This window comes from Saccopteryx bilineata, chromosome 1 (genome assembly GCF_036850765.1).
Source record: "Saccopteryx bilineata isolate mSacBil1 chromosome 1, mSacBil1_pri_phased_curated, whole genome shotgun sequence".
Classification (NCBI taxonomy): Eukaryota; Metazoa; Chordata; class Mammalia; order Chiroptera; family Emballonuridae; genus Saccopteryx; species Saccopteryx bilineata.
Window position 1 is genome coordinate 235,206,731 of NC_089490.1, and position 11,949 is coordinate 235,218,679.

Genomic DNA, 11,949 nt, shown 5'->3' on the forward strand with positions numbered 1-11,949 from the left:
TCCTGTGTTCTTTTGTCACATTGATGTTCTTTGTGCTGCTCTATTTGTTGCTGTCTGAGGTGCATCTGGATTGTGAGATAGGAGATTTTGATTTCAATTGCCATTGATTTTTGAAATGTATTCACTGACTTTATAACTTGTAGTGGCTGTATCAAATGAAAGCCTTCAACGTTTTTGTTTTGTCTTTTTTACTTTTTCAGTGTTATAGGGATTTGCACTGGCACCCTATCTTGGATAGTATTTCCCTTCTTGATTTATAAAGCCACTTGATTTTAGAAAACATTATCTTTGTTTAATGCTCATAAAATAAAGAACTGCAGATTTCAGCCACGTACCATTTTAATGACTTGCTACATGTGTGCATGCTTCTCTGTTTACAGATACGCAATTCATTCATATAAATGTAAGCAATACCTGAAATAATAATGATGAAAGGAGGTGGGGAAGGTTATATTTTTGTCCTTAGCATGAATGATACTAAACATACTATGAAGAGTAAAGATTGCACACTGCCTTTGCACAGTGTTATCCAATTAAGCATAAGATTAAATTTATCATGAAAACAGCTCAAAGGAGATTTCCCTCCGCTGAACTGAGCTTGATTGATTTTATAATTGCAGTGTTTGTGAGATTTCCCTGATATGTAGTCTTTAGTTTCAATATCAAATTATATTTTATTAGTGCCATCATTTAGAATGAAAAAGAGTTCAGGACAAATACTGTTAAATCAATAATATTTACTAATGACAGTTTTGACATAACCAATTTTATCTACATATATCAAAACCTCCAGTGTCATTTGTATGAAAACTGATAGAAGGATAGACTTCCATATAATATGAGAAAACACCTTTGTGTTCCTCTTTTATGGATGTACAGAATTATATTTCTTACAGAATAAAGTTATAGTCTAGTCTCAGTTAGCTGGGCCACCCCATACATCATGCTATTCACCTCTGCTGCAACATTGTGTTGGGATGTATTTCAGGGGAAGGGTTCATGAATAACAGAATACTTCTGTTTTATAAGATGGGCTTCCGGTTTGACATAATAAAGCCAGCACACCATCCCACTAGTGGATGGTGTATTTATTCAAGCAAGTAAGCGTGCGTCCATTGCTTCCATAATAAAGTAACACTGTTTAGAAATAATTCCCATAGAAATTAGACTGGCTCTCAGCCCTGATTTAAATCAGTTTAAAAACTGAAAGTGCATTCTATCTCAGAATGTTCTTGTCAATAACATTATAAGGCTTGAGAAACATTAGTGCCTTGGGATTTATATTGATTTTTTACTTTATGGTCGACATACAAGCCCACTGATGGTTATTTAATGTCAACAACGGATCGTTTATTCCCTTGCACCCCATAACATTTTTCTCTCTGAGATGTAATTTCATGTACCAATTAACCATCATAGGAATGGATGTAGCCTTCCATCTCAGGCAAATTATTGAGATGAAAATCTCAAGAGTTCAGGTATTAAAACAGAAATGAGACAAAATGTGTATTAGGAAATAAATGAGCATTTAATGTTTAGGACCATATCAAGCTATACCTTTATAGAAGTGAGGTGGTATAATCCCCAAGTTTTTCTAATATGGTGATTAAAAGAATTATTTGACAAGGATTGATACCTAGAACTCAGAAAACGTTTGGAATTAAGAATGCAAACATGTGAAATCATTGCAGGTCCAGGTAATCATAAAATATTGTATGGTGATTGGGGCAGGACAATTCTAGAAGCTGTAAAGTCAGATTAAAAATGGCAGTACAGGCCCTGGCCGGTTGTCTCAGCGGTAGAGCATCAGCCTGGTGTGTGGAAGTCCCGGGTTCAATTCCCAGCCAGGGCATACAAGAGAAGCACCCATCTGCTTCTCCACCCCTTCCCTATCTTTTCTATCTCTTTCTTCCCCTCCCACAGCACGGTTCCATTGGAGCAAAGTTGGCCCTGGGCACTGAGAACAGCTCCATGGCCTCAGCCTCAAGCTCTAGAATGGCTCTGGTTGCAACAGAGCAATGCCCCAGAGGGGCCAAGCATCACTGGTGGTGGGCATGCTGGGTGGATCGTGGTCAGGTGCATGAGGCAGTCTGTCTGTCTGCTGCCCGTCCTGCCCCCCCACCCCTGCTTCTCACTTTGGAAAAATTGAAAAAAAATGGCAGTACAGTGTTATTTGAGTATGTACTTTGCCAACTTAAAAGGCATTTTAGGAATGAAAAATTTTTATTCTGGACAATCTTTGTATAAACAAATCTATTTTCTAATTGTGAGCCACTATAGAGTATTTGGTATGATTATATACATTGTAGATTTCTAAGAAGTGCTTATAAAAATTAAAGCCTTCCATTTTGCTTAACTACGGCTCTTTTTTAAAAAACTGTATATATTTATGTATTTTTAAAGAAAACAGATATTAATCTCTTGTAATGTTCTAGTTATTTAGTGAAACACAATGAGGGGTTATCTACTCTGAAGTGAGGAGGAAACAAAGCCACGTGGAGAGCCTTCTGCCTATCCTCTATTGCGTAAAACCGTGGTCTGTGAAAAACAAGACACTTCTTTTGATTGTTTAAGCAAAGTGATACTTCAAGTAGTGCTAAGAAATGGGGTTCTTCATTGTGGATATTGTACACTTCATGACTTTATTTACAAGATTTTTCGAATAGGTTTCTTATTGTCCCCCCAAGCAACTAAGCCCAAGTGTTAAAAGAGTTTTCTGGAGCTATCTATATTGTTACTGTTCTCAAATCTAATTACTTTAGCCAGCAACTCCACTGAGTTACCAGGAGCTAAAAAGTGCTTGTTAATGACACTCAATATTTCTTAGAAGATTGTTTAAATGTCAAGAAGATGTAGGAGGCGGTATTTAAAAGACATTTTGCATAGCGAATGACAGAAAAACAAAATCTCTCTTATTGGAAATATGCGTTATATTCAAGACTACTAACCTTGGCCCTTACCTTCCTTTTCCTATGGTGGGAGAATCAACAGATTTAAAAGAAGAATAAGACAACCTGCTATAAGATTTTGACTTAAAACATAGCTAAATAACAAGCTGTTCATCTGTTATTTTGCATGATTCTCACACACATACAAATACACTCATACATGTAAGTCCATAGAATTTCCAAAAGGAGCAACAACCCGTGGTCTGATAATGTTATTAAAAGTAGCTGTCTCAGGAGAGTGTCCCTAGGGTTTGAATGTTGACCTGCTTGTAGGATTGTTGGTTGTGGACAGAGCTCCTCAACAAAATGACAAAGAAACAAGCTCTCTGATGGCCCCCCACAATCTTTTATCCATGAGGCGGAAACAAGAACATTTACAACAGTTTAACTGCACAAATTTATCATTGTTGTTGATTTCATTAATTTTTTTTTTTCAGTATGCCTAAAATGCCTAGAATTGGTGACTGCTTTGGCTAGTGAGTGATTTAAAAAGCATGAAACTTTTTATATCTAAGTGTGAATTAGTTTTATAATAATTGTTTTGGCTAACATCTATCAAGATCTAATAGAATGAAAGGTCATGAAACAATTTCTGAGCTGAAGGTCAACATAGGATTGTTACAAAGAAAAGATAAGAATAGCTTAGAGCCAGGAGAGCTGAGCTCTAGGCTGCACGGAGAATTAACTGAAAGAAAGTAGAATGAGGAAAAGGACAAATTTTCCTTCTTCAAAATTTGTTTAGAAGTGGCCCTGTACTGAGGAGGCTGGAGCATACCTACATTTTTTTTTCTTTTTCTGCTTGAAAATGTATCTCCCTGACTCCCTTGAATCAGAATCCAAGCTACTGTGTGCTATTCTATACAAATAATACTTTCTCCTATAGCACTGATGTTATTATCATTACGACAAATTATATTTTCACTCTGAAATACATGAAAACGCATTTTTGTTTCAGAAATTTCATTAGTAGACTAAAAACAACCTCCACATAAGAAATAGTGTTTTCTGTTTTGGAAATCTTAATAATGATTTAAGCACCTTCCATTTGCTGGATACTTTATATTCACTATATATTTTGCATCTCTCAATAACACATCGAAAACACTTAAATATTAAAATATTACTTAGCTTGTGTTTGTGAGCTACCACAAAGTGGTTAAAACAACAACCACAACAAAATTCTTTTGTAACATAGACATGTAAGAAAATTTAATATCCTGATTTTTCCCTACAGTTTCTTATGAAATTGTTCTCAGCAAAGGTTCCTTGTATTAATCATATAATTCCATTATTAATTAAATCACAGATTCTGTAATTGTAAAGGATTTGAAGGTCAGTCAGTGAAGTCCTTTTATGAGTTAGAATGCAGTTGGCTGCAGTAACACAAGCCAAGTTATATTATTTAGAAAAAAAATGCAATTTTATTCCTCTATCAAATAATGGTGTGATTATAAATAGTGAATGACTGATATGATAACTTCCTAGAGATTGGGCTTGACCATTGCTAGGAAGTTTCTTCTGAGACTTTTAGTGTCAGCCTTCACATTTGTGTTTTTGGCAATGGGAGGAAGAGAAGGTGGGCTGTATGTATTCCTCTTCCATTTTGGTCATGGTATGCACCTGTGATCTATAATTATTCTTGCTCAAAGAGCAAGTAGTCTAAAAACTGCTTCTATGCCTTTTTAAAACATGTTTAATCTAGGCTTTTTAGGATTAAATACTGTAATATCATATGTAAATTATTTTATCTTACCAAAGATAGTCTCTAGTCATTATTATTATTATTATTATTATTTTTTTTTTTACAGAGACAGAGAGAGAGTCAGAGAGAGGGATAGATAGGGACAGACAGACAGGAACGGAGAGAGATGAGAAGCATCAATCATCAGTTTTTCTTTGCGACACCTTAGTTGTTCATTGATTGCTTTCTAATATGTGCCTTGACCATGGGGCTACAGCAGACCGAGTAATCCCTTGCTCAAGCCAGTGACCTTGGGTCCAAGCTGGTTAGCTTTGCTCAAACCAGATGAGCCCACGCTCAAGCCGGTGACCTCGGGGTCTCGAACCTGGGTCCTCCACATCCCAGTCCTACACTCTATCCACTGTGCCACCACCTGGTCAGGCTCTAGTCATTACTAAAGAAATAAGATCGACCCTGGCCGGTTGGCTCAGTGGTAGAGCGTCGGCCTGGCATGCAGAAGTCCCAGGTTCGATTCCCGGCCAGGGCACACAGGAGAAGCGCCCATCTGCTTCTCCACTCCTCCCCCTCTCCTTCCTCTCTGTCTCTCTCTTCCCCTCCCGCAGCCGAGGCTCCATTGGAGTAAAGATGGCCCAGGCGCTGGGGATGGCTCCTTGGCCTCTGCCCCAGGTGCTAGAGTGGCTCTGGTCGCAACAGAGCGACGCCCCGGAGGGGCAGAGCGTCGCCCCCTGGTGGGCAGAGCGTCGCCCCCTGGTGGGCGTGCCGGGTGGATCCCAGTCAGGCGCATGCGGGAGTCTGTCTGACTGTCTCTCCCGGTTTCTAGCTTCAGAAAAATACCAAAAAAAAAGAAAGAAAGAAAGAAAGAAATAAGATCCTTGTCAAAATTACATAATTTGTTAATACAGAATAAGAATTATAATCCCTGATTGCTTTTACTGCATCCATGAAAACTGCTTATAAAAATGCTCTGATAGTAAATTAAAGTTCTTTCCATTTGTATATGTGTATCATTTATAATACAAACTATAATTTATCTTCACAGATTTCCATTCTGTTCATATGCCAAGTAAAATGTGACTTTTCCTCCCAATGTCTAATAGCTATATTTACCTATATTGTTGCATTTAATGTTATGCATTTACATTTCTTTATTGGTTCATAGAATTCACCATGAAGACCTGGCAGCAACGTATGCTTTCTCACTGTCCCCGTCCCAAAGCCAATCTCCTTCCAAACTGCCTTTCTCAATGTTGTGCTCCAATAGTGCAATGTCTGTTTACTTCTATGCTCTAAGTATACACAGACTTTGACAAAATTAACTATCACACAATTAATGATTGAAACAAACAAACAAAAAAGGAAACCTATTTACTTTAGTAGCGCATCCTCCTGTATCTCAGAAAAAGCTTTATGCCAGGTTAAGGAGTTTATCTCCACAGACTAACCACATATTTATATTGTATTTTTACTGCTTCCAGGACATATTAAAAATGGATCCAGATTTTTATTAGATTTTATATGTACTAGAAAGTGGCCTTACTGTTTGTTATAAGTAAAAAGAAACAAAAACAAAAAAAACCCAATTTGAGTTAGCTGATGCTAAAAAAAATTATTAGAAGGATAATTAGATAATTTCATGTATTTAGATGTGCAAAAAAATTACTGATAGTGATTAAAATTCTGTAATTTGTGCATTAAAAAAATCAAATTGATTCGAGGTGGGGAGGCAGTATTTTGTCGAAGACTATCGAAAGAATTGTAAAGTGGGATTCCAAAAACACCAAATCCCGCTGCATTAAAAACAATTATAGAAAGATTTTAATGAAGAAAAGAGATATTAAAGAGAATAAAGGTCAATAAAGAGAGAAGGTTAACATAGAAAATGTCTGGGCATTCAGCAAAGAAAAAAGGGGAGAAAAATCTAGGCTGAAAGGGGAAGAAAAGAAGCGAAGGAGAAAAAAACATGCATGATAAAAAGGATTTATTCATTATCCCTGTAGGTCAGATAGGGTAAACATCATATCAAAGATTGCTCCCCATGAAAACATTAAACTGTGTTCTTATGTGTGGTATCAAGTTGTAAGTACTTGGTGACATGTATGGGACAACATCTGAGTTAGAGAAGAAGTTGGGCAACAGCCTGAGAGAGACAGGTACACGAGATTGAGGATGTAAATGATATATGAGTACTCTGACTCATATTGTGTCTACATGCCAGCCTCCTTTTCACCTACTGTGGACTGAACCTCTGCACAGAAGAGAGGGATAGCTATTCATCTCCCCCTCTGGCAAAGCCTGAGCGATGTGGAGGGACCAATCCCATCTGCTGTGGTCTGAACGTCCATGTCCTGTCAGAATTTACATGTTGGAATCCTAACCCCCAACAACGATGGTATTAGAAGACGGAGCCTTTGGGAAGCGCCTAGGTCATGAGGATGGAGTCTCCAGGGGTGGGAATAGTATGCTTATAAAAGAGATCTCACAACACCCCTTTCCCCTTCCACCACGTGAGCACATAGCGAGAAGTCAGCACTCTACAACCCCAAGGAGAACTGCATCAGACCGCGCTATGCTGGCCCTTCATCTTAAACTCCCCACCTGCAAAAGTATGAAACTCTCGCTTCTATGCCTCCCAGCTTGCGGCATTTTTTTACAGCAGCCCTAACGAACTACGTCAATGACTCGGGCCCCTTTGGAGAGGGCATTTGTCTGCTTAATAGAGAAACAAAACAAAACCAAATAGCATCCTATGCATACTGTAGCAGGTGATCCAATTTATACAGAGTGGGACACATGCTACATCAAGTATTAAATTGGTGTTGTATGCAACTTTAAAGTGAACTAAAGTATTAAGAAAAAATATCAAAGAGTGTCCATCAAAGATTTATTGAGTACTTGCTGTCTGAGTTTAAGTGCTGTCGCCCGGAGCACTAGCAGATAACTAATCATTCATCCCTCTTACAAACTCTGCCTGTGTCTTGTCTTTCCTGGGGTTCACAGTGCACACAGCAACCCTACCCATGCACATGAATGGCTACAGTCGACTTCAGCACAGAATGATTTCATCCTCCCTCATGCCCAGACGCAGCTAAACCTTTCCATTTCATTTTCCTCACATGTTCTTTTTCTTTGTCTTTTCTTCCTCTTAACCCATGGTCACAATATCATTTGAATCGTACTAGGATTGGGAGAGATTAGAGAGAAAAGGAGGAGGGAGGTGGAAAGGCTGCTGAATTCCCAAAATGACTCAATTCTGTATTCAAATACCAATTTAAAACATTTGAATTAAAATCATTTTGATATGTAGAATTTTAGACTATATCTACAGCTGCTGTGTTAGGTTTGTGTGTGTGTATATATATGTGTAAGTGTATCTATATTTACATATGATATACATATATATAATATATATCTATCTGTATCTGTACATCTACCTATACAAATATATGTATAATTGTTAGTAAAATATTCAGTATTGTACCATGAGTACCAAGAATTCAAGATTTAATCTGGTTGTATAAGTTCTCCTTTTGCTGGAGACTGAAGTTATGATATCTGTCTTTAACATGACATGCATTTATAATGTAAAATATTTCTTTTGCTTTTGCTTCTATTTCAAGATTTTGGAATATCAGATATTGAAATCCAGTTCTTATGGTGATAAGTTAAAAAACAAGAAGCTAAGAGGAATATCATAAAGGAATGTCAAACAAAACAAACACAGAATTTTCAGTGGGAATGATTCACTGTTATTGCTTAGTCACATCTCTCAAAATTTCTAAAAACATACCCCACAAATATCCGAACTTTTTCCCTGTTGTATATTGCTAATAGACTATACTACATATTTTTTTTTGTTTTCCTACTGTTATTTTACATGATTCTATTAAAATGAGAAAACAAGAGCAAAACAGAAACAAAATCTCATATTCCTAGTAAAAGAAAAATAGTCATGGGAAAAAATCCAAATTCAATAAAATATTGCATTTAGCAAGAAGTCTGCATGGTGTGTGTGATGAGTAATAGCGAATGTAGGCATTATATAAATTGAATAAAGAGAGTCAAGAAAAGCCTTTGTAGAGCATCCGCCTGGCGTGCAGGAGTCCTGGGTTCGATTCCCGGCCAGGACACACAGGAGAAGCGCCCATCTGCTTTTCCACCCCTCCCCCTCTCCTTCCTCTCTGTCTCTCTCTTCCCCTCCTGCAGCCAAGGCTCCATTGGAGCAAAGTTTGCCTGGGCGCTGAGGATGGCTCTGTGGCCTCTGCCTCAGGCACTAGAATGGTTCTGATTGTGGCAGAGCTACGCACCAAGATGGGCAGAGCATCAGCCCCTGGTGGGCATGCCGGGTGGATCCCGGTTGGGTGCATGCAGGAGTCTGTCTGACTGCCTCCGTTTCCAACTTTAGGAAAAAAAAAAAAAAGCCTTTGGCGATCTTTGTTTTCTAAAACTTCTAAACTAAATAAATCAAATATCAATTCCTATACTTTAATTAAACATGTTTCAAATAAATATATCTTTATTTTCTGCCTATTTACTTATTCTATACACATCCAACTTGAATGGTTTTGTATTTTTATATATTCCATACAAATCTTCCACTTTTCATGAAATATTTGTAAGTTTAAATTTGTTTTTACCAGAAAGGAATGTGGTTCTGAGACAGGGTAGGGCAAAAGTAGGTGTACAGTTGTGAGTATGCAACAATTTGTCCTTGCATTATTATTTATCAATTATTGTGTTATTTTCCATACAAACAACTGTAAATCTACTTTTGCCCTATTCTGTATTCTATCCTGCTATCTGCTCATTTGAAGTTTCCATTTTTCCGCTGACCCTTTAAATATAGCCTCAAATCCTATTTACTCACTTTTTGCGACATACTCGATCTCACTGTTTCATGAGCACGGATGACTGCCACCTCACTCGCTCGAATCTCCCCTGAGCTTCCAGTGCACATATCGGCTTTATCTGTGGTTGGTAAGCAGAACTCTCAACGTGTTTATAACCAAACTCATCAGTATGCCTCCAGACCTAACTCATCCTCTTACATTTCCTACTGTGTTTGATGGGTAGAACCATTGGTTTTAATGGTTTACAAACTCTATTTAACCTAAACACGAAGCATAAAATTCATCACATTTAACTAACAGTGTCTTCTATCAACCATGATTCTTTATTTAGGAGTGTTTTCTGGAAGTAAGCAGAAATATATATATATATATATATATATATATATATATATATAATTTTATATTTTATATATAATTTTATATTTTATATATATAATTTTATATTTTATATATATAATTGTATGTGGAGAAGAAATAAGAAATCTTAAGGGATGCATAAAAGAACAAAACTTATAGCAGTGCTTAGAGAAACATTTATAGCTATAAATGCATATATTAAAAGTTTTTTTTAAAAAAATCACAACCTACATTTCTGTCTATGAAACTAAAAAAAAAGATCACGGAAAACACAAGCAAAGAGAAGGTGGGAAATAATGATTAAGTGGGAAAATCAGTTAAAGAAGAAAAAATAAGAATATGAATAACAAAAGTTAGTTTTTTGAAAAGATCAACAAAATTAACACACTTATAACTAAACTGACAGAGAGAGAGAAAACTGACCAAGAAAATGAAAAATCCATCTCAAAGAACGGAAGGAGATATTTATATGTTATATAACTGATAAGGGACTGGCACCCAACATACTCTTACAAGTCAATAATAAAAATAAAAACAAGTTAAAACAGGTGAAAATTGTGAATAGACATTTCTCCAACAAAAGATACCCAATGAACATTCAGAGCATGAAGAGATGCTCAGCATCAATAGGCATTTTGAAATGTAAGTTAGAACCACAAGGAGATCCACTTCACATCCACCAGGATGACTATAATCAAAGGATAGACAGTACCAACTTCGGTAAAGGTGTGAGTGTTTAGAGTTGTCACTCGTGGCTGGTGGAAACATAAAATGCTACAGCCACTTTGGATAACATTTGATAGCTCCTCAAAGTGTTGAATATAGTTACTTTAACTTATCAATTTTACTCTCAAGAATATCCCCAAGGACACTGAGAACACACACCCACATTAAAGACATCAATACATAGCTCTGGCCAGGTGGTTCAGTTGGTTAGAGCACTGTCCTGACACCCCAGGGTTGCAAGTTTGATCCCCAGGCAGGGCACATACAGCACATCAAGGAATCAATTCAGGAATGCATAAATAAATAAATAAATAAGTGGGATAATACATCAATGTCTCTATCCCCTCTCTTCCTCTCTCTTTAAAAAAAATAAATAAGAATTAAAAAAATAAAAAACATATATGCATGTTCACAGCAGTGTTATTTATACTAGCCAAAAAGTGGGAACAACCTAAATGTCTATCAAATGATTAATGGATACACAAAACGTGATAGACTCCTACTACTGATACACACCTACATCAGTGAGCCTGAATATGTACTATGGGAAGTGAAAGAAGCCTGTCACAAAAGACACATTTTATGATTTCACTGATAAAAAATGTTCAAATCAGGCGAAGCTGTAGGGACCCACAGTTGTTTTGACAAGTTTCTAGAGATAAACAGCCTAGGGCTGGCTGTGAGGTATGGGGAGGGGGTCTACTAATTGATACTGGATTTGTTTTGGGGACAATAAAAATGTTCTCAACTTAGATTGTGGGGAAGGGTTACATACATTTTGAATATCCTAAAATCCAATGAATTGAAAGAAAATGCCAATGATTTATTTTGAAATTGAATTTTTAAAAACATATAGATTCAGGATTTTTTTCAGTGGAAAAAAATCTATAATTATAGATTACTCCTCTTAATGATTTAAGCATCAAGTCTAAATTTAAGCATTTTATCACAGAGATAGTGCAAATGCATACTTTTTTTTATATCATTCTATTTTTTCCCTGAGCTCATTTTGATGTCTCTTTAATCTGACTTCAAATAAATAAATACAATTTTATTGCACCAATTGGTCAATACATCTTAAAGTAGCAAATCTAAAAATGGTGCTTCTCGAAATTAGTTCAGACACAGTATTTTAATAGTCTGTCATCAGTCACATAAATTGCTACTATCTTCCCCAGCAGTATTTAGAGGTTCATGTTAAGGCTTATGATAATTTGAACACTCGTCAAAGAAAATAATTCTTTTAATTGAAAATGACATATTGTGAAATTCCACTTCGTGGTCCTGCTTTTTTCCTATGCTTATAATATAACCATAAGGCTTTGTGTTTTTGTATTCACTATGATACAATTATTAGTTGACTACCACA

General features: G+C 36.5%; 1 protein-coding gene across 4 annotated transcripts in view; it reads right to left on the reverse strand.

Annotated features, from left to right (window-relative positions):
* Positions 1-11,949, reverse strand: part of BRINP3 (BMP/retinoic acid inducible neural specific 3) — a 327,366-nt gene that overhangs the window by 26,958 nt on the left and 288,459 nt on the right. The window lies entirely within an intron of this gene.